This window comes from Arachis ipaensis, chromosome B9 (genome assembly GCF_059453495.1).
Source record: "Arachis ipaensis isolate K30076 ecotype BB chromosome B9, ASM5945349v1, whole genome shotgun sequence".
Classification (NCBI taxonomy): Eukaryota; Viridiplantae; Streptophyta; class Magnoliopsida; order Fabales; family Fabaceae; genus Arachis; species Arachis ipaensis.
The window spans coordinates 104,962,810-104,990,204 of NC_142444.1; the positions used below are offsets into that span (position 1 = coordinate 104,962,810).

Genomic DNA, 27,395 nt, shown 5'->3' on the forward strand with positions numbered 1-27,395 from the left:
GACCCTTTAGGGTAAAAAAAATTTAGGAAAAGGGGCTTATAAGCTAGAAAATCTTGATGGAACCGAAGTGTTGAGGACATGGAATGCAACTCATTTGAAGAGGTATTGCTCTTAAGCATTATTAATGTAAGAATAAAGGCACTCTTTTCCTATTTAATAGGTTTTTAATGAGGCCGTTTGAAATGGTATTTGTTATTAAGTACTAGATTTATTTTCATTTTACCTTGTTATCTTTATATTATTGTTTTGAATGTTAGGATGATTACATTAATGTAGTAAATACGAAGTGCCTATATAAAAAAGATGGTTGATAATTAAAGAAGCGCAATTATAATACTTAAGAATAGAGATCGAATAAAGATAAAAAAAAGTTCTAAGTATAAGCAAATAAGTTTTAAGTCTTGTAAATAGCAGTACCAGATAAAGAGGAAGTAGTTGTCTAACTATGCAAAATAACTTTGAAAATTTTCAGAAAACACTTAGAAAATCTATTACATAATATCAACCACTTGGTTATCAATACCCTTCTTGAAGGCGTTCATAGAGGAGGTGTCCAACTCGGGAGAAAGAGGCTTGATTTGATCCACCATGTTCCTTTCTGCATCAAAAACCCCATACACAGTAGCTCGTTCAGCATCCATGACTATCTTGGAAAGAGTGTTGATCTTTTCTTCCAACTCAGCAACTCATTTGTTCAGATCCTTAGTTTTGGAGTCTGAAATTTCTTTGCCTCCTCCAACGAGTTACCCTTACTTTGTAGTGCTTTGGTCCCCTCTTGTAAGGATACAAGGATGGCATTTAAACTCTGGATTTGAGAATAATTTTCAACCTCCTTTTCTTTGGCCATCACTGTGGTATGGATGTTCGGAATCTCCATTTTCACATCTCTTACAAATGCAGTTGAACAAATGATCATTCGCTAAATTCAAAGAAGGGTTTCTTCAACAGGAATCTTAGCTAAGCCTGATTTGGTCTCTTCTGAAATCAGGAATTTGTTAACAAATTCAGAAGATTGGAATTATTTTTGAAGGATACAACCAAAGGAACCAAGTCATGTCTTAAGCTTAGTTTAGATTGGGTGTGAACTTTTCCCTTGATTTTTTGTTTTTTCTTCTTTAGAGAGTTGGTTGGAGACTGTGCGTCTAGTATCTCAACCTCGGGAACTGACTTCTGAGGACCAGGAGGAGGAAGATTACTAAAAGTGGTGGAGGAGGAAATCCTATCCCCTCCTTTAGCATCGATCGGTGGAATGGATCTTGAAGTCATCCTCTTCGTGATAGCAACAATAACTTCTAGCCTACCAGCCATGTCAACTAAAACAAGAAATCAAAGATGGGAAGTCAAATTATTTTCAGCATAACAAAATAAATAAACAACAATAAAATGTTATCAATAGCATTTTGAGAAAGATGTTCATCAGCAAGTATTATCCTTAAGCTGAGAGGTCATTCATTCCACAACTCTAAAAGCATATGAATACTCACACGCTTATAAAGGCTCACACCTTGCAACTCAATCTCAGGGGAAGCTACATGAAAATTCCTGCAAGGATTAAACATTTTTTTATCTTCTAAGGTCATGAAGAAAGGTGTTGTGCCCTCAACTCATTCAAACTTAAAATATTTTTCTTTAAGACTCTTCAAACAAATTGAAGATTCTTCTGTTAGGGTTACCTCGGAAAGAAATAAACTCGCGACTTCAGGTACTGACTAAAGAAATCTTGTATCTCTACAACATTTTCTATTCGGAAAGTATACCGAATTGTCATCAAGTAATAACCCACTAGGAGTGGGGTCGAATCCCACGAGGATTAATGGATTAAGGAAAACAATGGCTAATTTATTATCCTAGTTAGATTATTTAGATTTTGAGTGGAGAGCAAACAGAAATATAAAGGGTAGAAGAGTAAAGGAAGCAATAAAGTACAGTAAAGTTAATGGCATAATTGTAAAGTACGGGAAAGTAAAGTACTGGAAATGTAAATTGCAGAAAGTAAATAAAGTAAATAAAAGAGAGAAAGATAAAATAAACATTGGGATCAAGAGATATTGCACTCTCCAGATTAATTGAATTCATCTCATCTTCAATCATGCAACTCATTGACCTCTTGGCAATCATGATTGATTGAGCCCAAATTCCTTGGTGACTCGATCTCTCAAATCTTGATCAATAGCCAATTCCTTGGTCTAATTGCTCATGAGAAGAGATGAAGAATTGTCCCTGATTATACCACACACTCTCCTAGACCCAAATAATGGAGAGATTTTATGTCACCGTATCCCTTCCAAAACCCAAATCTATTCAAGTGTGAGAAAGAATTTCAAGCATGATTTTATGTTTCCTCTTCCAAGGTTCCCATAAAACCCAATTGCGTTCAATCTCTTTTCCAAGATAATTGAATGCTAAGCTTGAAGAACGACATTCTTTCTAGTGAATTAAGAGAGATGAATAGAAGAAGAAGAATAAAAATAATCAATCCATCGAATAACAATAGAGCTCTCTTTCCCAATGGAAAGAGTTAGTAATTCATAACTAAAATATATTTACAAAAGTAAGAAAGAAAAGAGAAGGAGAAATTGATGGTGAATAGAGAGAGTCCGAAGACTACCCCCAATCCAGCATGACTAATTCTATGAAACTAAGGCCTTTAAATAAGCAATCCTAAATTATAAATTGAAATAAAATTGAAAACAAATTACAATCAAATGAAAATTGACTATTCTAGAAAATTCTTGTGGCCTTGATTGGTTGACAATTACGGGCTTGCTTGCTTGAGGTTTAAGTGGACTTAGAGTAAAAAATAATGATTCAGAATGAGGCTTCCAGGAGAGTATAGCGTTGTTTTAGAGAGCGGAACGTTTTTACACCCACGCACACACATCACCCACGCGTGCGCATCATTCAGCAGTTTGGTACTTGGGACGCGTATGCGTCGCCAGCTGATTTTTTCCACCGCAAGCGCTCTTTAAAGGAAGAGCGTAACGCTCTTGAAAGGGAGAGCGTAGCGCTCTTAACATGAACGTAGCGCTCTTTCTTGCTTTATATATTCACGTCAAGCTTTCTTTTGATTTAATTAATGCCTTGCATGCTTCATGAATTGATGGCGTTAACGCATGCTTTCAACTGCTTTATTTGATTAATTAGTAATGCCAATGCATTACTTAATCAACGTAAAGCCTCATTTGTTTCATTCATTGCCAATTGGCATTAATAATAAATGCATGCATGCTTTAATTATTAATTCAATGATAATGCATGCATAAGGCATTAATGTATCACATTACTAATGCCAAGGCTTCATGGGTCATGGGCGGCCTAAGGTTTTAAAAGCGTGCTTGAACTTTAAAGTGTGTCCAAATTTCTTTTTTTCTTCTTTCATGCTTCTTTTATGTTTTTTACTTCTTTTTATACCATTTTCTACAAAATAGATAAAAATCAAAAGGGGTGAAAGTAATCTATGATTTAAGAACAAAACACTCAATAATTAAGCATGATTAATGAAAATAAAAGGTGAAAAAGCATAGAAAAATATAACATGATGCGTAGTCATCACAACACCAAACTTAAATTGTGCTTGTCCTCAAGCAAATAAAGAATCGTGCAATAAAGCTTAACAAACCAAGGTGAGAAGAGTAGCAAAAATTAATTTTTGTTCATGGTTGGCTAGTTTCTTATGCATTCTACAATCACAAAGGAGATTCAAATAATTGATGCCTCTATCTAGCTCATTTTTTGAAATCTTTTTCTTTATGTTCCTTTCTTGAAGCAAGCTTTTCATTCTTTTCTTAGCTTAACTTTTTGGGTGCTTTGCAACATGTGTTGAAAAGCTATGACTCTAAATGCTTTGTTTTCAAGTATTACCACTTGATAGATAAGCACCACAAGCATTTAATCAGAGGAATCTTTTTTTATTTCAATTGCTTCTTTTCTTTACTCTCTAATCATTGATGCTCAGAGCCTTGAGCTTTGAGGGAGTGCTTTTGCAGTTGAGCCTAGCCTCGACACTGAGTGTTTTATTTTCAAGCTTTTTGCCTGATACATAAACACCACAAGTACTTAACAATTAAATTGTTATTGGTACTCAGAGCCTTTAGCTTTCTCATTCTTTTCCCTTTTCTTTTATTGCCTTATTTGCATTTACTTCTTCAAGGTTTTTATGATTTCAAAAATGTTCATAAAATGTCCTAGATGAAAACTTCAGTTAAACAAATTCAAATGCATTTGAGCAATAATGATCATGCTAACTTTCCAATACTTATAAGCTCATGCTAGGTTCTTCTTTAATGACCTTGTTTGTTTATGATCATGAAATTAAATTACTTTTGAACTCACAAACTCAAGATGGTTGTCATAACATCACAGCAACATGTTACAATTCAGCAATCAAGCTATGCTTATTCACAACACACATGCATACAGAGCAAATAGATGACAATCATGCAATTTAAAGTGTTGGAAATAAGTAGGAGGAAAAAGGAACGTTACCACCTTGTAGTTCATCTTCATTGTTGTTGTCCTTTTCCTCCTATTCTTTTCCTTCCCACACTAAACTTAGAATGCTTGCTTATCCTCAAGCAACAATTAAAATAGTGGTGATGGGGTTTATAATAGTTCATGAATGTCTCAGGAACAATAAAATGTGAGTAATACATGTGGTTTAGGCAAGCAAAAATTAAGAATCACAATAAAGGCACAAGAAAGAAAACAGAGACAATATGATTGCATTAATAAGTGGTGTGCATGGTACATAGCATGAAAAATAAGTGGCAACACCAAATTTAGTGTGACACTTTCTTTTAAGAATGATGAAGTACCCAGTGAAGATTGAAAATCAAATTGTTGCATGGCAACACCAAACTTAGAATGCAATCATATGTCAAATTATTGAAAATAAACAAAGCAAAGAAAAGAAATGTTACCTACGGTTGGGTTGCCCCCCAACAAGCGCTCTTTTAGTGTCATTAGCTTGACATGTTGTTTTCAACTTTCTTCCTCTTCTTCCAATTTGTCAAGAGGAATGACCTCAAGGGGAGAGAAGAGCAAGTTGATGTCCCCTATGTTGGCCTCTTCCCAACAAACTTTCTTTTGTTATTTTCTTGATTTGCTTTGCTTGTTGGGGGCAGGGGTTGGATTGTTTGCAGTTGACCTTTTCTTCTTTATGAATGTTATCCTTTGTATCTTGGTCACAATCCTTATTCCAGTGTTTTGGTTGATTTTCTTCACTTCTTTTTTTTTAGAACTTGGGTGTTGTGAGATGGTTGGAGTATCCTCTTTATCAAGAATTTCTTGGAACGGTGGCTCACTTGGTACAAGGATCTCTTCTTCTTGCTCTACCAATTCCTTATTTTCACCCACATTAGGCACTTCTCCATTCCTTAAACTGATGGCATAATATTCTTCCCCTGGCCAAGGGAAGACATTGGTTGGTTCATCAACAAAATGTTGTGCCAATTGTCTCATTTGCTCTTCTTGATTTCTCCTTGAGATTTCCATATCTTCAATCACCTCTCTTATATTTTGCCTTAAAAACTCACTAAGTTGGGCAATGAAGAGATATCTCTTGGAGAGTTCTTCTATTGCAAATTCTAGAAGATTTTATGGAGGTACATATGTTGGACAATTACGGGATGATAGTCCTTGAAGAATGGGGTATGCATCATTAAAATTCCTTCCAATGCCAAAATTTCTGTAGTTGTCATAACAATATGAACTATTTTGTGGCTCTGGGAGGTATTCTATTTTATTTGAGTGCTCATACTCTATCATTTCTTGGTGATATTCTCAGCCACCATTAGAGTAATGACTAGAATCATTTTGTGGTGGTGGGTAATATCCCATATGACATGATTGATCAAAAGATAGGGTAAACTCCATTTTTTCTTGCAAAATGCTATGTCTCAAACAATAATCACCAAAAGAAATTGGAATCCCATTGTCACAGATGAGGGATCCTTAGTGAGGTAATAACATAAACATCTTAGTAGCAAGAGAAAATTAAAAGAAATTAAATGACAAAAACAAAAAAAGAAAAGAAAAATACAAAAAATGTCTAATCTAGGTAATCAACCAACTGGTAGTTTGTTAATCACAATTAAACCTCGGCAACGGCGCCAAAAACTTGATTAAAGAAATCTTGTATCTCTACAAAATTTGCTATTTGGCAAGTATACCAAATTGTCGTCAAGTAATAACCTACTAGGAGTGGGGTCGAATCCCACGAGGATTAACGGATTAAGGCAAACAATGGCTAATTGATTATCCTAGTTAGACTATTCAGATTTTGAGTGGAGAGCAAACAGAAATATAAAGGGTAGAAAAGTAAAGGAAGCAATAAAGTACAGTAAAGTAAATGGCAAAATTGTAAAGTACGGGAAAGTAAAGTACTGGAAATGTAAATTGTAGAAAGTAAATAAAGTAAATAAAAGAGAGAAAGATAAAATAAACATTGGGATCAAGAGATATTGCACTCTTCAGATTAATTGAATTCATCTCATCTTCAATCATACAACTCATTGACCTCTTGGCAATCATGATTGATTGAGCCCCAATTCCTTGGTGACTCAATCTCAAATCTTAATTAATAGCCAATTCCTTGGTCTAATTGCTCATGAGAAGAGATAAAGAATGGTCCCTAATTATACCACACACTCTCCAGACCCAAATAATGGAGAGATTTTATGTCACCGTATCCCTTCCAAAACCCAAATCTATTCAAGTGTGAGAAAGAATTTCAAGCATGATTTTATGTTTTCTCTTCCATGGTTCCCATAAAACCCAATTGCGTTCAATCTCTTTTCCAAGATAATTGAATGCTAAGCTTGAAGAACAACATTCTTTCTAGTGAATCAAAAGAGATGAATAGAAGAAGAAGAATAAAAACAATCAATCCATCGGATAACAATAGAGCTCTCTTTCCCAATGGAAAGAGTTAGTAATTCATAACTAAAATATATTTACAAAAGTAAGAAAGAAAAGAGAAGGAGAAATTGATGGTGAATAGAGAGAGTCCAGAGACTACCCCCCCAATCCAGCATGACTAATTCTATGAAACTAAGGCCTTTAAATAGGCAATCCTAAATTACAAATTGAAATGAAATTGAAAACAAATTACAATCAAATTAAAATTGGCTATTCTAGATAATTCTTGTGGCCTTGATTGATTGACAATTGTGGGCTTGCTTGCTTGAGGTTTTTAATGCAATTTACTTTTTTTGCCATTTAAGTTTCTGCCATTTACTTTCAACATTTTAAATTCCTTGCAATTCATATTCTACTGATTCAATTTCACTCAATTCACCACTGTTAGCTTGACTAGACTAATCGCCTCACTAAAGTTGCTTGATCCATCAATCCTCATGGGATCGACCGCACTCTTGTGAGTTTTAGTACTTGATGCGACCCGGTATACTTGCCGGTTAGTTTGTGTGGAATCGATTTTTTCCTCATCAAGTTTTTGGCGCCGTTGCCAGGGATTGACTTAGATCGACAATGATTAAGTGGGTGATAAGTCTAGATCAAGAATTTTCTTTGTTTTTGTCATTTAAGTTCTTTTTAATTTTCTATTTTCTGCTGATACCAAGGTGTTTGTGTTATTGCCTCACTAAGAAATTCTCATCTGTGACATGAATTTCAATTTTTCTTGGTAATTGTGTTTTACAAAATTCAAATGGAGATTTCTTTATCCTTTGAACAAGCAAATTTCATGGGATATTACCCACCACCACAAAATGATTCAATTCATTATCCTAATGATGATTGGGAATATCAGCGAGAAATGACAAATTATGAGCAATTCACCCAGTGGGGATATGCTCCAGGGCCACAAAATGACCAAGACAATTTCATGGGATATTACCCAGCACCACAAAATGAATCATGTTATTTCGCTAATGGTAGATGGGAGTATTAACAAGAAATGATGGAGTATGAACACCTCCCAGAGACACAAAATAATCCATATTTTGATGAATCTAACAACTATTCATATTGTAGCTGGGAAGGTCAAAACCAAAGAGATTTTAATGCTCCATATTCTATTCATCAAGAGACTTGTGCTGTCAATACATTCATGCAAGATTGCCCCCCAGGGCCACAAAATGATCCATATGGCGATGAATTCAACAATTACTCAAGTTATGGGTGGGAGAATCAAAATCAAAGAGCATTCAATAGTGTATACTCCACTTATCAAGAGCCATCATAACTTAAGCGTACCTTCAATGCATTTATGCAAAATTGTCCAACCTCACCTCCTAGTTTTTCAATTGAAAATTCTTCATCACTTGACTATGCCTCAACACAAAGTTTCCTCCAAGATCCATACAACTCATTTCACCAACCACAAAATTCATTACACTACACAGAAGACTCATCTCAACATCGACAAAATTTATTTCACAACTCACAAAACTCATTCTATACCCCTCAAAACAACTTCACCATAACACATTCATATCCACAAAATTACTCTCAACCTTCATCTCTTGAGCTAACAGTTGAGGATCACCTTCAATGGTCCAGGGAATTCTTGGAAAGACAAAAATAATCTTGGAAAGAATAAGAAACCCTCTTCAAGAAGATGGATGTGCACTTAGAGGAAATAAGGAGAAACTTAGGATTGCCAAGCATTGAGGATGAAGACCAATCTGTGAGTGAGGAAGTGGAAGAAGAGGCTCTTGTATCAAGTGAAATTTGAATGAGGAATGAGGTTGTGGAGGTATATGAGCCTAGGATTCCATATCCACAGAGGCTAATTGAGGTGACAGAGAAACATGAAGACTCACTCCCAAAGGACTTAGTGGAACATCATAAAGAAGAAGAAGGGGAGGAAGTCAATCAAGAAAGTTCACACTCAATTGAAGCAGAGAGCTACATAGAGGAAGGGTTCATTAAACCACCAATTCAATAGGCTTTTGATGAAGAGAACACTCCAACAATCACACAACACCCAAGTCTTGATATCCAAGAAGTAAAGACAACCAACAAGAGCACCAAAAAGAGGATTGTTACCAAGATACTTAGGATAACATTCGTGAAGAAGAAAAGGTCAACTGCAAACAATCCAACCCCTGATCCAGCAACCAAGTTTAACCAAGCAAATAACAAAAGGAAGCTTGCTGGGAAGAAGCCAAGACAGGGGATACTGAATGGCTCTCCTCTATGCCTGAGGTCATTCCTCTTAACAAACTGGAAGAAGAGGAAGAAATTTGAGAACATGTCAAGCTAATGACACTAAAAGAGTTCTTGTTGGGAGGCAACCCAACCGTAGGTAACATTTCCTTTCTTTGCTTTGTCTATTTTCAATAATTTGGCATATGATTGCATTCTAAGTTTGGTGTTGCCATGCAACAAATCGATTTTCAATCTTCACTGGATACTTGCATCATTCTAAAATGAAAGTGTCACACTAAGTTTCTAAGTTTGGTGTGCCACTTAATTTTCTATGCAATGAATCCAGCAACACCACTTGTTTGCATAACCATAATGCCTTTGTTTCTTAGGCCTGCAATGTTATCTTTGTTTTGGTGTGACATTTTTTCTTTCTCTTTGTTTTAGTCATTCCTTTGTTTTAATACTTTCTTTTATTTTGCTCCTTAATTGTCTTTGTTAATACCTCATCAAGAAATTCTTACTCATGACAAGTTCTTTGCTTGGTGATTGTGTTATTTGCATAGAATAGTTTTCTTTGCATAGTTTTAGTTCAAATAAATTGACATGTGATTGCATTATAAGTTTGGTGTTGCCATGCAACAAATTGATTTTCAATCTTTATTGGATACTTGTATCAATTCCAAGTGAAAGTGTCACACTAAGTTTGGTGTGCCACTTATCTTTTATGCAATGTATCATGCACACCCTCTTAGTTTTGCAATCACTATGTCTCTGTTTCCTATGCCTTAATTGTTATTTTTGCTTGCTTAAACACATGTACTACTGACAATCTATTGCATAAGACACTCATGACCCATCATGGACCCCATCGCTACTGTTTTAATTGTTGCTTGAGGATAAGCAAGCATTCTAAGTTTGGTATGGGAAAGGAAAGAATATGAGGAAAAGGACAACAACAATGAAGATGAACTACAAGGTGGTAACGTTCCTTTTTCTTCTTACTTGTTTCTAGCACTTTAAATTGCATGATTGTCTCTGATTTTCTCTGTATGCATGTGTTGTGAATAAGCAGAGCTTGATTGTTGAATTGTAACATGTTGTGACATTAGGATACCATCTTAAACTTTTGTTAGTCAAAGTAATTAAGAATCATGATCATAAACAAACAAGGTCATTAAAGAAGAACTTAGCATGGGCATATAAGTACTGGAAGGCTAGCATGATTATTGTTGCTCAATTGCATTAGATTTTATTTAATTGAAGTTTTCATCTAGGACATTTTATAAAAAAAATTTTTAAAATCATGAAAACCTTGAAAAAGCAATTGCAGTTAAGGCAGAGAAAAAGGGAAAGAATGAGAAAGCTGAAGGCCTTGCACACTGGTGCACGAATTGTGAATCACACTTTTCACAACTCGTACCACTAACCAGCAAGTGCACTGGGTCGTCCAAGTAATACCTTACGTGAGTAAGGGTCGATCCCACAGAGATTGTTGGCTTGGAGCAATCTATGGTTATCTTGTAAATCTTAGTTAGGAGATTAATTATGATTATCAGTTTGAATTGCGAAGAATAAAAGAGCATGAAATAAATACTTGTTATACAGTAATTGAGAATATGTTGGAGTTTTGGAGATGCTTTGTCTTCTGAATCTCTGCTTTCCCCCTGTCTTCTTCTTCACGCACGCAAGTTTCCTCCTACGGCAAGCTGTGTGTTGGTGGATCACCGTTGTCAATGGCTACCATCCGTCCTCTCAGTAAAAATGGTCCAGGTGCGCTGTCACCGCACGACTAATCATCTGTCGGTTCTCACTCATGCTGGAATAGGATCCATTGATCCTTTTGTGTCTGTCACTACGCGCAACCCTTGTGAGTTTGAAGCTCGTCACAGTCATTCAATCCCTGAATCCTACTCGGAATACCACAGACAAGGTTTAGACTTTCTGGATTCTCAAGAATGCTGCCAATGGATTCTAGCTTATACCACGAAGATTTTGATTAAGGAATCCAAGAGATACTCATTCAATCGAAGGTAGAACGGAGGTGGTTGTCAGTCACGCATTCATAGGTTGAGGATGGTGATGAATGTCACGGTTCATCACATCCATCATATTGAAGTGCGAATGAACATCTTAGATAGAAACAAGCGTGTTTGAATAGAAAACAGAAATAATTGCATTAATTCATCGAGACACAGCAGAGCTCCTCACCCCCAACAATGGAGTTTAGAGACTCATGCCATCAAAGAGTATAAAGTTCAGATCTAAAAATGTCATGAGGTACAAAATAAATCTCTAAAAGTTGTTTAAATACTAAACTAGTAACCTAGGTTTACAGAAAATGAGTAAACTAAGATAGATAGTGCAGAAATCCACTTCTGGGGCCCACTTGGTGTGTGCTGGGGCTGAGAATTGAGCTTTACACGTGCCTAGGCTGTTTCCAGAGTTAAACGCCAGGTTGTAACCTGTTTCTGGCGTTTAACTCCAATTTGTAACCTGTTTCTGGCGTTTAATGCCAGAATGCAACATGGAACTGGCATTGAATGCCAGTTTACGTCGTTTATCCTTGAGCAAAGTATGGACTATTATATATTGCTGGAAAGCCCTGGATGTCTATTTTCCAACGCAATTGAGAGTGCACCATTTGGACTCTTGTAGCTCCAGAAAATCCATTTTTAGTGCAGGGAGGTTAGAATCCAACAGCATCTGCAGTCCTTTTTCAGCCTGAATCAGATTTTTGCTCAGCTCCCTCAATTTCAGCCAGAAAATACCTGAAATCACAGAAAAACACACAAACTCATAGTAAAGTCCAGAAATGTAATTTTTATTTAAAAACTAATAAAAATATAATAAAAAGTGACTAAAACATATTAAAAACTACCTAAAAACAATGCCAAAAAGCGTATAAATTATCCGCTCATCATAACACCAAACTTAAATTGTTGCTTGTCCCCAAGCAACTAAAAACAAAGTAGGATAAAAAGAAGAGAATATACAATGAATTCCAAAAATATCTATGAAGATCAGTCTTAGTTAGATGAGCGGGGCTATTAGCTTTTTGCTTCTGAACAGTTTTGGCATCTCACTTTATCCTTTGAAGTTCAGAATGATTGGTATCTATAGGAACTCAGAATTCAGATAGTGTTATTGGTTCTCCTAGTTCAGTATGTTGATTCTTGAACACAGTTACTTTATGAGTCTTGGTCGTGGCCCTAAGCACTCTATTTTCCAGTATTACCACCGGATACATACATGCCATAGGCACATAACTGGGTGAACCTTTTCAGATTGTGACTCAGCTTTGCTAAAGTCCCCAATTAGAGGTGTCCAGGGTTCTTAATCACACTCTGTTTTTTGCTTTGGACCTCGACTTTAACCACTCAGTCTCAAGTTTTCACTTGACACCTTCATGCCACAAGCACATGGTTAGGGACATCTTGGTTTAGCCGCTTAGGCCAGGATTTTATTCCTTAAGGCCCTCCTATCCACTGATGCTGAAAGCCTTGGATCCTTTTTATTACCCTTGCCTTTTGGTTTTAAGGGCTATTGGCTTTTTTGCTCTTGCCTTTTGGTTTAAAGAGCTTTTGGCTTTTTCTGCTTGCTTTTTCTTTTTCTTGCTCTCTTTTTTTTTCGTATTTTTTTTTCTGCAAGCTTTGTTCTTCACTGCTTTTTCTTGCTTCAAGAATCATTTTTATGATTTTTCAGATTATCAAATAACATTTCTCCTTTTTCATCATTCTTTCAAGAGCCAACAATTTTAACATTCATAAACAACAAATTCAAAAGACATATGCACTGTTCAAGCATTCATTCAGAAAACAAAAAGTATTGCCACCACATCAAAATAATTAAACTATTTTAAAATTCGAAATTCATGTACTTTTTTTTCTTTTTCAGAAAACAATTTTCATTTAGGAAAGGTGATGGATTCATAGGACATTCATATCTTTAAGACATAGACACTTAGATACTAGTGATCATATAGTAAAGACACAAACATAATTAAACATGAAGCATAGTAAACGAAAAATAGGAAAATAAGAACAAGGAGATTAAGGAATGGGTCCACCTTAATGAGGGTGGCGTCTTCCTCTTCTTGAAGAACCAATGGTGCTCTTGAGCTCCTCTATGTCTCTTCCTTGCCTTTGTTGCTCCTCCCTCATAGCTCTTTGATCTGCAGTCAATTGCTCTACCACTGAATTATGGAAAAACAAAAAGCAATGTTTTTACCACACCAAACTTAAAAGGTTTGCTTGTCCTCGAGCAAAAGAAGAAAGAAGTGGAGAAGATGGAGGAGATGGAGGTGTGTGAATGGGTGGGTTTAGGAGGGGAATGGTTTGAATTTGAATGGTGAGGTAGGTGGAGATCCTGTGGGGTCCACAGATCCTGAGGGGTCAGGGATGTATCATCCCTGCTCCTATTAGGCGTGTAAACGCCCCTGCAGTGCAATCCTGGCATTTAACGCTAGACTGCTGCCTGTTTTTGGCGTTAAACGCTCAAATGTAGCCTGTTTCTGGCGTTTAACGCCAGGTTGATGCTTGTTTCTGGCGTTAAACGCCAGCTTGGTACTTGTTTCTGGCATTAAACGCCAGACAAATGCTTGTTTCTGGCGTTTAAATGCCAGAATACTCTTCCTCTAGGGTGTGCTATTTTTAATGCTATTTTTCATTCTGTTTTTGATTTTTCAGTAGTTTTTGTGACTTCACATGATCATCAACCTAAAAAAACATAAAATAGCAATAAAAAATAAAGAGATATAGTTAAATAACATTGGGTTGCCTCCCAACAAGCGCTTCTTTAATGTCAATAGCTTAACCTTACTGAGCTTTTAATCTAGTCTCAGCCTTGAGCATTCTTGCTCAACATTGCCTTCAAGATAATGCTTGACTCTCTGTCCATTAACAATGAACTTCTTATTAGAATCAATGTCTTGAAGCTCCACATGGCCACATGGTGACACGCTTGTAATCACATATGGTCCCCTCCACCGGGATTTCAGTTTCTCGGGGAATAATCTGAGCCTAGAGTTAAATAGCAGAACCTTATGTCCTGGTTCAAAGACTCTAGGTGACAACTTTCTGTCATGCCACCTTTTTGCTTTCTCCTTGTAAAGCTTAGCATTTTCGAAAGCAGTGAGTCTGAATTCCTCTAGCTCATTTAGTTGGAGTAATCTTTTTTCTCCAGCTAATCTGGCATCAAAGTTTAGGAATCTGGTTGCCCAGTAGGCCTTATGCTCCAGTTCCACGGGCAGATGATAGGCCTTACCATACACAAGCTGGTATGGAGAGGTCCCTATAGGAGTCTTGAATGCTGTTCTGTAAGCCCACAGAGCATCATCCAAGCTTCTCACCCAATCCTTTCTACGGGTACTTACTGTCCATTCCATGATTCTTTTTAGTTCTCTATTAGAGACTTCAGCTTGTCCATTTGTCTGTGGATGATATGGAGTTGCCACCTTGTGGCTAATTCCATACCGGACCATAGCAGAGTAAAGCTGTTTGTTACAGAAGTGAGTGCCCCCATCACTAATTAGTGCTCAAGGGACACCGAACCTGCTGAAGATATGTTTCTGGAGGAACTTCAACACTGTCTTAGTATCATTAGTGGGTGTGGCAATGGGCTCTACCCATTTGGATACATAGTCGACTGCCACCAGAATATAAGTGTTTGAGTATGATGGTGGGAAAGGCCCCATGAAGTCAATACCCCATACATCAAACAACTCAATCTCGAAGATTCCTTGTTGAGGCATGGTGTAACCATGAGGCAGATTACCAGCTCTCTGGAAACTGTCACAGTTACGTACAAACTCTCGGAAATCTCTGTAGAGTGTAGGCCAGTAGAAACCACATTGGAGGACCTTGGTGGCTGTTCGCTCACCTCTGAAATGACCTCCATATTGTGACCCATGGCAATGCCATAAGATCCTCTGTAAGCACACACCTATGGATTATTCCGTCTGCACATCTCTCAAAGAGATAGGGTTCATCCCATAAGTAGTACTTTGCATCAGTAATTAATTTTTTCTTTTGTTGCCTGCTGTACTCCTTGGGTATGAACCTTGCAGCTTTATAGTTTGCAATGTCTGCAAACCATGGTGTTTCCTGAATGGCGAACAAATGCTCATCCGGAAAGGTTTCAGAGATCTCAATAAAGGGAAAGGACGCCCCTTCTACTGGCTCTATCCGGGACAGATGATCAGCCACTTGGTTTTCTGTCCCTTTTCTGTCTCTTATTTCTATATCAAACTCTTGCAGAAGCAACACCCATATTATGAGCCTGGGTTTTGAATCCTGCTTTGTAAGTAGATATTTAAGAGCAGCATGGTCAGTGTATACAATCACTTTGGATCCTACTAAGTATGATCTAAACTTGTCAATGGCATAAACCACTGCAAGCAATTCTTTTTCTGTGGTTGTGTAATTTTTCTGGGCATCATTTAAAACACGGCTAGCATAATAAATGACATGCAGAAGCTTGTCATGCCTCTGCCCTAGTACTGCACCAATGGCGTGGTCACTGGCATCATACATTAGTTCAAATGGTAAAGTCCAGTCTAGTGCAGAAATAACTGGTGCTGTGACCAACTTAGCTTTCAGAGTCTCAAACGCCTGCAGACACTCTGTGTCAAACACAAATGGCGTGTCAGCAGCTAGCAGATTGCTCAGGGGTTTTGCAATTTTGGAAAAATCCTTTATAAACCTCCTGTAGAATCCTGCATGCCCCATAAAGCTTCTGATTGCCTTAACATTAGCAGGTATTGGTAATTTTTCAATTACTTCCACTTTAGCTTGATCCACCTCTATTCCCTTGTTTGAAATTTTATGCCCAAGGACAATTTCTTCAGTCACCATAAAGTGACAGTTTTCCCAGTTTAAAACTAGGTTGGTCTCTTGGCATCTTTTCAAAACAAGTGCTAAATGGTCAAGGCAGGAGCTGAATGAGTCTTCAAATACTGAAAAGTCATCCATGAAGACTTCCAGAAACTTCTCTACCATATCAGAAAAGATAGAGAGCATGCACCTCTGAAAGGTTGCAGGTGCATTACACAGACCAAAAGGCATTCTTCTATAAGCAAATACTCCAGAAAGACATGTAAATGTTATTTTCTCTTGGTCTTGAGGATCTACTGCAATTTGGTTGTAACCTGAATAGCCATCCAAAAAGCAGTAATATTCATGACCTGCTAGTCTCTCTAGCATCTGGTCTATGAATGGTAAAGGAAAATGATCCTTTCTGGTGGCTGTGTTGAGCCTTCTGTAGTCAATACACATGCGCCACCCTGTAACTGTTCTTATAGGAACCAGTTCATTTTTTTTTCATTATGAACTACTGTCATGCCTCCCTTCTTAGGAACAACTTGAACAGGGCTCACCCAGGGGCTATCAGAAATAGGATAAATAATCCCAGCCTCCAGTAATTTGGTGACCTCTTTCTGCACCACTTCCTTCATGGCTGGATTTAGCCGCCTCTGTGGTTGAACCACTGGCTTAACATCATCCTCCAATAGGATTTTGTGCATGCAACTAGCTGGGCTTATGCCCTTAAGGTCACTTATGGACCACCCAAGAACTGTCTTGTGTGTCCTTAGCACTTGAATTAGTGCTTCCTCTTCCAGTGAATTTAAAGCAGAGCTTATGATCACTGAAAAAGTGTCACCTTCTCCCAGAAATGCATATTTCAGGGATGGTGGTAATGGCTTGAGTTCGGGTTTAGGAGGTTTCTCCTCTTCCTGAGGAAGTCTCAGAGGCTCTTTCAATTCCTCTGAACCCTCCAAATCAGGCTAAACTTCTTTAAAGATGTTTTCCAGCTCTGATTTGAGACTTTCAGCCATGTTGACCTTCTCTACCAAAGAGTCAATGAGATCAACTTTCATGCAGTCTTTTGGTGTGTCTGGATGCTGCATGGCCTTGATAGCATTCAACTTAAACTCATCCTCATTGACTCTCAGGGTTACTTCCCTCTTTTGGACATCAATGAGAGTTTGTCCAGTTGCTAGGAAAGGTCTTCATAGAATGAGAGTAGCACTCTTGTGCTCCTCCATTTCCAGCACTACAAAGTCAGTGGGAAAGGCGAATGGCCCAACCCTGACAATCATGTCCTCAATCACGCCTGATGGGTATTTAATGGAGCCATCAGCAAGTTGGAGACATATCCGGGTTGGTTTAACTTCTTCAGTTAAACCAAGCTTTCGGATAGTGGATGCAGGTATGAGCTTGATGCTTGCCCCAAGATCACATAAAGCTGTCTTGGTGCAATACCCTCTAATATGCAAGGTATCAGAAAGCTCCTGGGATCTTTTAGCTTTTCTGGAAAGCTTTTCAGAATGACTGCACTGCATTCTTCAGTGAGGAGAACTCTTTCAGTTTCTCTCCAATCCTTCTTATGACTCAAGATCTCTTTCATGAACTTGGCATAAGAAGGTATTTGCTCAAGTGCCTCTGCAAACAGAATCTTTATTTCAAGAGTCCTGAGATAATCTGCAAAGCGAGCAAATTGCTTATCCTGCTCCTCTTGGCGGAGTTTTTGAGGATAAGGTATCTTGGCTTTATAGTCCTCAACCTTAGTTGCTACAGGTTTATTTCCTACAGAGGTGGTTGGAGAAGCCTTTTTAGAGGAGTTGTTATCAGCACTTGTGTATGTCTGATCCCTCACTCTCATTTGAATGCTAGGGTTAGAAGCTGGGTTGGCGTTGGACGCCAACTCCTTACTTGTTCCTGGCGTTTGAACGCCAGAACTGAGCTTCCATTGGGCGTTTGACGCCAACTCCTTGCTTGTTTCTGGCGTTTGAACGCCAGAGTTATTCCTCTATGGGCTCTTACTGTCCTCAGAGGGATTTTGGATAGCAGTTTGTTCATTTCTTGGCTTCCTGCTGCCTTGAAGTGAGGTATTTAATATTTTTCCACTTCTTAATTGAACTGCTTGGCACTCTTCTGTTATTTATTTTGATAACTGTTGTTCTGTTTGCTTCAACTGTACCTCCATATTTATATTAGCCATTCTTGTGTCTTGTAGTATCTCCTTGAATTCGGCCAGTTGTTTTGTTAGAAAGTCTAATTGCTGATTGAATTCAGTAATTTGTTCTGCAGGACTGAGTTCAGCAGTTACTGTTTTAGCCTCTTCTTTCATGGAAGATTCATTATTTAGGTACAGATGATGATTTCTGGCAACTGTATCAATGAGCTCTTGAGCTTCTTCAATTGTCTTTTTCATATGTATAGATCCACGAGCTGAGTGGTCTAGAGAAATCTGAGCTTTCTCTGTAAGCCCATAATAGAAGATGTCTAACTGCACCCATTCTGAAAACATTTCAGAGGGCATTTTCTTAGCATCTCTCTATATCTCTCCCAGGCATCATAAAGAGATTCATTATCTCCTTGTTTAAAGCCTTGGATGTCCAGCCTTAGCTGTGTCATCTGTTTTAGAGGGAAGTATTGATTCAGGAATTTTTCTGACAGCTGTTTCCATGTCCTTATGCTAGCTTTAGGTTGGTTATTTAACCACCTCTTAGCTTGATCTTTTACAGCAAATGGAAACAGTAATAATCTGTAGACATCCTGATCTACTTCCTTATCATATACTATATCAGCAATTTGTAAAAACTGTGCCAGAAACTCTGTAGGTTCTTCCTGTGGAAGACCAGAATACTAGCAACTTTGCTGCACCATGATAATGAGCTGAGGATTCAACTCAAAGCTACTGACTCCGATGGAGGGTATACAGATATTATTCCCATATGAAGCAGTAGTGGGGTTAGCATATGACCCCAGAGTCCTTCTGGACTGTTCATTTCCACTTAGGTCCATGATGGAGAAAAGGAAATTGATATGAATAGCAAATAGAATATATTTTTATTTTTATTTTTTTTTGAAAATCAAAATTAAAATAAAATAAAATAAATGAAAAATGGACTATAATTTCGAAAATTTGACGAAAAAGAAATAAAAGAAAATTAAAAACTAAATTAATTAATTAAAAAGATTTGAAAAGAATGTGGGTGAGGATTTTCGAAAAAAATGAAGAGAAAGAAATTGGTTAGGAAGTTTTGAAAAAGATATGTCCTAAAATAAAAGATACTTGTAAGAAAATAAAAATAAAAATAAAATAAATAAATAAAAGAAAAGATATGAAAAAAAATTTGATTTTAAGATTTGAGATTAGAAAAGATAAGATAAGCTAGGTAAGAGAAGATAAGGAATTTAAATTAAAAAGTTTTGAATTTTGAATTTTGAATTTTGGAAGTTGAAATTTGAAATTTGAAATGAGATAAGATAAGATTTTGAAAAGGATATGAATTTTTTTTTTTTGAAAAAGATTTGAATTTTGAAATTTTAAAACTAAGATAAGATAAAATAAAAAATTTTAAAATAAAATCTGAATTTTTAAAAGAAAATTCGAAAAATCAATTAAAATAAAGGAGAAAGATATTTTTGAATTCAATGAGGAAAGAGAAAATCAATAAAAAGACACAAGACTTAAAATTTTTACATCTAATGCTCCTTATTTTCGAAAATTTTGGAGGAAAAACACTAAGGAACACCAAACTTAAAAATTTTAAGATCAAGACACAAGGAAAACTCAAGAACACCTTGAAGACTCACAAGAACAACAAGAACATGAAGAAAGAACAACAAACTTAAAATTTTTAGAAAATCACAATAAAATTTTCGAAAACTAAAGAAAAGCTAACAAGAGAACACCAAACTTAAAGTTTGGCACAAGATTTAATAAAAAAAATTTATTTTTAGAAAAGTTTTAAAAAGAAGATAGCCAATTACCAAGAACATAGGCACAACACTCTAGCCAATTGAGCCTAAAAATTTAACGTGTTTTAATATTGTATTTAATAAATTAAATTTTCTTTGGAAACTAATATTTTGAAAAAGCACAAGAAAAACAAGAAAAGACACAGAACAAGAAAAACTAAAGATCAAACAAAGAAAATAAACAAGAACAACTTGAGAATTAAGAAAGAACTAAGAACATATAATTCGAAAAATTGAAAGAAAAATAAAATCATGCAATTGACACCAAACTTAAAATATGAAACTAAACTCAAACAGAGGACTAAATCATGAAGTTATTGGTTTTGAAAATTTTTGAAAATAATTTAGAAAAATAAAATAAGGATTTTAAAATTTTAACCAAAAACAATAATAGAAGACTTTAAACCAAAAAGAAAAATTTTTCCTAATCTAAGCAACAAAATAAACCGTCAGTTGTCCAAACTCGAACAATCCCCGGCAACGGCGCCAAAAACTTGGTACACGAATTGTGAATCATACTTTTCACAACTCGTACCACTAACCAGCAAGTGCACTGGGTCGTCCAAGTAATACCTTACGTGAGTAAGGGTCGATCCCACGGAGATTGTTGGCTTGAAGCAATCTATGGTTATCTTGTAAATCTTAGTTAGGAGATTAATTATGATTATCAGTTTGAATTGCGAAGAATAAAAGAGCATGAAATAAATACTTGTTATGCAGTAATTGAGAATATGTTGGAGTTTTGGAGATGCTTTGTCTTCTGAATCTCTGCTTTCCCCCTGTCTTCTTCTTCACGCACGCAAGTTTCCTCCTACGGCAAGATGTGTGTTGGTGGATCACCGTTGTCAATGGCTACAATCCGTCCTCTTATTGAAAATGATCCAGGTGTGCTATCACCGCACGGCCAAGTTGTAACCTGTTTCTGGCGTTTAACTCCAACTTGTAACATGTTTCTGGCGTTTAACGCCAGAATGCAACATGGAACTGGCGTTGAATGCCAGTTTACATTGTTTATCCTTGAGAAAAGTATGAACTATTATATATTTCTGGAAAGCCCTGGATGTCGACTTTCCAACTCAATTGAGAGCACGCCATTTGGACTTCTGTAGCTCCAGAAAATCCATTTTGAGTGCAGGGAGGTCAGAATCCAACAACATCTGCAGTCCTTTTTCAGCCTGAATCAGATTTTTGCTCTGCTCCCTCAATTTCAGCCAGAAAATACCTGAAATCATAGAAAAACACACAAACTCATAGTAAAGTCCAGGAATGTAATTTTTATTTAAAAACTAATAAAAATATAATAAAAAGTGACTAAAACATATTAAAAACTACCTAAAAACAATGCCAAAAAGTGTATAAATTATCCGCTAATCACGTACCAATGACAATTATCAAGTACTTGTGGTGTTTATGTATCAAGCAAAAAGCTTGAAAATAAAACACTTAGAGTCAAGGCTAGGCTCAAGTGCAAAAGCACTCTTTCAAAGCTAAAGGCTTTGAGCATCAATGTTTAGAGAGTAAAGAAAATAAACAAATGTGCTTAAAGAAGTCCTCTAATTAAATGCTTGTGGTGCTTGTGTATCAAGTGGTAATACTTGAAAACAAAGCATTTAAAGTCGTAGCTTTTCAATTCATGGTGCAAAGCACCCAAAAGGATAAGCTAAGAAGAGAATTAAAAGCCTTTTTCAAGGAGGGAACATAAAGAAAAGATTTCATAAAATGAGCTAGATAGAAGTATCAATCATTTGAATTTCTTTTATGATTGTAGCATGCCTAGAAAACTAGCCAACCATGAACATTAAGTTGCTATTCTTCTTAACTTAGATTGTCAAACTATATTGCATGATTCTTTGTTTGCTTGAGAACAAGCAAAGTTTAAGTTTGGTGTTGTGATGACTGCGCATCATGTCATATTTTTCTATGCTTTTTCATACAAGAAATTAATGATTTGTGCTTAAATAGTATATTTTTTTGATCTTTTGATTTTATAAATTTTGTAGGAAATAAGTGGAAAAAGAAGCAAAAAAGCACAAAATAAGCTCAAAAGAAGAATTTTGGACACACTTTAGAATTTGAGCACGCTTTGGAGCCTTAGGCCACGCTTTTAAAAGCGTGGCCCATGATCAAATCAAGGAAGCTTGGTGCTCCATTTCTTTCTCTCAGAGCGCTACGTTCTTCATAGCACCACATATGACCAAGAGCGGTCTTAGACAGGAACGCTACTCTCTTTAACCAAGAACGCCTGCGATAAATGGAGTGGGAAATTTTTGCTAGCGACGCGTACACATCGGTGTGACATTTCAGAAGAATCACACAAACGCGTGGATGGAGCGGCAGAGTGGAATTGATTTTTGAAGATCCACGCGTACGCGTAGGGAACGTGTACGCGTGGGGAGCGCTCTTATTGCGAGCGCCACGCTCTTTTGGAGAGCGCTGCTATGGACGCGCACGCGTATGGGACGCGTAAGCGTGGGTGCATGAGTGCCACATTCTCCTTTTGAATGCTACATTCTCCTGGAAGCCCACCTTTTGCTCAATTGACATCACTCCAAATCCATTTAAACTGCAAGCAAGCAAGCCCACAATTGTCAACCAATCAAGGCCACAAGAAATCATTTAGAATAGGAATTTTCATTTAATTGTAATTTGTTTTAATTTCATTTCAATTTATAATTTAGGAAAGCCTATATAAAGGCTTTAGTTTCACAGTTTGAAGAAGGAGGCATTAGGAGTAGTAGTAATAGTAGGAGTAGGAGTAGGAGTAGAATAGAAGGTTCTTGTATACACTTTTCTTTTCTGCCATTTTTTACATTGTAGCTTTTATTGAATTTCATTTTCTTATGCAATTTTAATTTCCTGCAATTCTGTTCTTATGAAATTTTACATTTTTGTTCATATTGAGCTTGATTTACTTTCCTACAATTTACATTTTCTGCAAATGTTCTTAGAGCTGTGATCCACTGAACCCCAATCATTAGGGGGAAGAGCTCTGTTATGATTCACATGATTTAGTGAACTTCTACTTCTCCTCAATTCATTTAGGTAACTATAGGATATCCTCTGTTTTGATTGAGATCCATTCACTCCAGAAGGGTGTTTGAATCTGTTGAATGCTTGTGTGAGCCTCGGAAGGGGAATCATGAAGTTTTCTTTCTGTTAATTGTCTTTGATTTCATTTCAATTGCTTGATTTACTGCTCTCTTTAATTTCCCTACACCCACAACCCTTTACATTTAATGCAATTTACTTTTCTTGCCATTAAAGTTTCTGCCATTTACTTTCAGCACTTTAAATTCCTTGCAATTCACATTCTACTGATTCAATTTCACTCAATTCACCATTGTTAGCTTGACTAGACTAATCGCCTCACTAAAGTTGCTTGATCCATCAATCCTCGTGGGATCGACCTCACTCTTGTGAGTTTTACTACTTGATGCGACCCGGTATACTTGCCGGTTAGTTTGTGTGGAATTGATTTTTCCCTCATCAACAGGACTGAGCGCTTGCACAGAAGCTCTTTTTTTTCGAGAAAATGAAACGTCAAAATTCGGCGTCTGTGCGTACGCATACAGATCCGTGCGTATGCACAAGGGGCAAAAAGAAGGGGGATGCGAATGCATAAGGAATGCGAACGCTCCCATCAGAAGGGGTATAAGCTGGTGTGCGCACGCACAGAGTGGTGGGCTCGCACAGGGTGCGCGAAAAGAGGGTTGTGTCTGTATGCACAGGTATGTGCACACGCACAGAGTGCTAAAAACAAGGGAACGCCCACGCACAAGGCGTGCGAGCGCTCTGAACAGGGGCTGTGCAAAGAGGTGTGCGTATGCATAGCTGGGTGCGTGCGCACAGGTGTAGAAATTAGGGTATGTATGCGTGCGCACATGCTTTGTTTTTTCTAAAAATTTTTAGAGCTCTAAGGCACCAAACTTGTCCTCAACAAAAGGGTTTCAACCCCAAAACATCCAACATTGCACAATTACATTATCTAAACTAAAATTTAACCTAACTAAGCTTTAAATTAAACTAAACATAAGCTATCTACAAGAAACAAAATGCAATGAATTAAAACTATATACAAAGAGAAGGTTATAAAAGTGTTACCTTGGTGGGGTGTCTCCCACCTAGCACTTTTATTTATTGTCCTTAAGTTGGACAATTGGGAGAGCCTTGGCTATGGTGGCTTGTGCTTGAATTGTTCCTTGAATCTCCACCAATGTTTGCATCTCCAATGGCCTCCGGGATCCCAAATCATGCACACCCGATCTTCTTGTTGATCCATGTGATTCCATACGGGTGGCAAACATTCAAAGTTCTCATTCAAGCATCCAAACAATCCATCCAATTGAGAATTACACTAACCATTCAAGCAAAATTTTAAAGATTCAACTTCTATGAACTTAGGATCATGTTTCCAACCACTACCTAATTTTCCTTTATTTTCCAATCCACAAAGATTTCTAAGTTGACTATCATTTTCAACCAAATCATATTCAAGTGGAATAATGAAGCTCAAGGTTAAGGATGTTACCCACTTAAATGAAGGAGTTGATAGTGCTTCTTGTATGATCTCCTCTTCTTCAAGTCTTTCAACCACTTCTTCTAATTCCTTGAATTCAACCTTCTCCACTTGCAACTCATGCTTCAATTCCCCTTCTTTCCCTTGTTGTTCCAAGATCTTCTCCAATCCACATGCTTCAATTGGACTTGGTTCTTCACTTTCATTCATAGAGGTGCTTGAATTGTTGGAAGAGTGTAGTGAGACTAAGTGAGATAGGGCTCCGGCTAAGGTAGCCATGATGTTGTGCTGCCTCTTTTGGTACTCTTCTTGCTCATGAAGGAAGAATTAGAATGCTTCCTCCGTTGAAGGTTGTGGGGGAAAAGAAGGTTCATCATGTGGGAGAGGGTCCTCATATGTTGAAGGTGGTTGGTATTGATAAGAGTATTGAGGTTCATCATGTGGGAGAAGGTCCTCATATGTGGAGTATTGGTGTTGGAATTGTGGTGGCTCTAAGTGTGGTTCATAAGGTTGTGCATGAGGTACATAAGGTTGATGGTATGGTGGGTATAGGTTAGGCTTATGTGGAGGTGTTTGGTAATAGTGTGATGTGGCTTGTGAGTAAAATTGATCACAATGTTTGTATTGGTGTGCATCAAGAGGTGGATAGTAGCTATAAGAATATGGAGGAGGTTCTTGCCAAGAGGGTTACTGATAAACCACTATTTTATGGTTTATCTTGTGCTCAATTGAGTGGATTTTATCAATCTTTCATACACTTGTTCATACAAAATGCATGTTTTACATTCTCCTTCCTGATTTTGTGCTATGATTGAAAACATGCTTCTTTGACCTTAATTTTATTAATATTAATTCTCCCTTTATACCATTCAATGCCTTGATATGTGTGTTAAGTGTTTTCAGAGATTACATGGCAGGAATGGCTTGGAGGATGGAAAAGAAGCATGCAAAAGTGGAAGGAATACAAGAAGTTGAAGGAACTGCAAAGCTGTCAGCCTGACCCTCTCGCACTAAAACGGTCATAACTTGAGCTACAGAGGTCCAAATGATGCGGTTCCAGTTGCGTTGGAAAGCTAACGTTCGGAGCTTCGATTTAATATATAATTTACCATAGTAAACGTACAGCTAGGCGACTCGAACGCGTGCTCCACGCGGACACGTCGCAGTGACGAAAATCAGCGTGGCAGATTTCTTCTCCAGCGATTTCTAGGCTGTTTTCGACCCAGTTTTCGGCCCAAAAAACATAGATTAGAGGCTATAAAGCAGGGGAATCCATTCATTCATGAATTATCAACTCATATTCACATAATTTTAGGTTTTTAGATGTAGTTTTTAGAGAGAGAGGTTCTCTCCTCTCTCTTAGGATTTAGGATTAGGATTCCTCTCAGTTTATGATTATTTCTTCATTCCAGGTACAATGTTCGTTAATTTATGTTTCTCTTCTACTTTCAGATACTCTAATGCTTTTACTTGTTAATTACTTATGTTGCCAAACTGGCTTATGAACTTTTCCATGTTAAGATTTGAATGTTCTATTTAATATAATTGGAGGTATTTCAGAATTAAGATTGCTTTGATTTATTTATGTTATAGACATTTTCATTTTAATTTAAGATTTATTCCCCTTTTGCTTTGGTTAATTAATTGGTGACACTTGAGTTATCAAACTCCTTGTTGATTGAAAATTAGAATTCTTTGCTGATTGATTTGAATTCCAATAACTCTAGTATTTTCTTAGGAATTGAATAGGACCTGAGGAATCAAATTGATTCATCCACTTAACTTACCTTTATTGTTAGAGGTTAATCAAAGTGGGAGCAGAATCCAATTCTCATCACAATTGATAAGGATAACTAGGATAGGACCTCAATTTCTTATACCTTGCCAAGAGATTTTATTATTATTAATTTATTTTTCTTGTTATTTAAATTACTTGTTCCCTATTTCAAAAACCCAAAAATATATCTTTTTACATTACCAATAATAAATCATACTTCCCTGCAATTCCTTGAGAAGACGACCTGAGGTTTGAATACTTCGGTTATAAATTTTATTGGGATTTGTTACTTGTGACAACCAAACTTTTGTAAGAAAGAAATTCTTGTCGGTCTAGAAGCTATACTTACAATGCGAATTTAATTGTGAAAATTCTAGATCGCGCGAGAGTTTCGCTCTTCAAAATGGCGCCGTTGCCGGGGAATTGCAAACGTGTGCCTTATTATTTGTTATTGTAAATATTTACTTTTAAATTGATTTTTTTTGAAAAAAAAATTTCAGATTTTTATTTTAAAATTTATTATCTTATCTTATCTTAGTTTTAAATTTCAAAATTCAAACATTTTTCAAAAATCATATCTTTTTCAAAATCTTGTCTTATCTTATTTTAAAATCAAATTTTAAATTTTAATATTAAAATTCCAAAGTCCAAAATTCAAAATTCAAAATTCAAAATTTAAATTTAAAATTTTAAAAATCAAACCTTTTCAAAATTTAAATCTTTTTCAAATCTTTATCTTATATTGTTGACTTTTTCAAAATCCGAATTTCAAAAAATTTAAAATTCAAATATCAAATTTCAAATTTCAAAATTCAAATTTCAAAATTTAAAATTCAATTTTCAAATTTCAAAATTTCAAATTTCAAAATTTAAAATTCAAAATTCAATTTTCAAATTCAAAAAAATTAAATTTCAAAACCTTTTAATTTAAAAACTTGTCTTTTCTTACCTAACTTATCTTATCTTTTCTAATCTTAAAAATCAAATCTTTTTCAAACCTTTTCTCTTATTTATTTTATTTTATTTTATTTTATTTTATTTTCCTTTTCTTGTTTATTTGTTTTTATTTTTAATTTTTATTAGCTACTATGAATTTTCACCCCTCTGGTTTCAAGTTTGGTTCCAATGCTGTTGCAAGGAATGGAAATTATAACAGGAACATGCATCAAGGTCAAAACAATCAGAGATGGAAGGAGCCACGAGGATCTGATTAACCCTTTGGGCAACA

General features: G+C 36.4%; 1 pseudogene; it reads right to left on the bottom strand.

Moving 5' to 3' along the window:
* LOC148545756 (uncharacterized) overlaps positions 1 to 27,395 on the bottom strand; it is a 171,655-nt pseudogene that overhangs the window by 86,166 nt on the left and 58,094 nt on the right.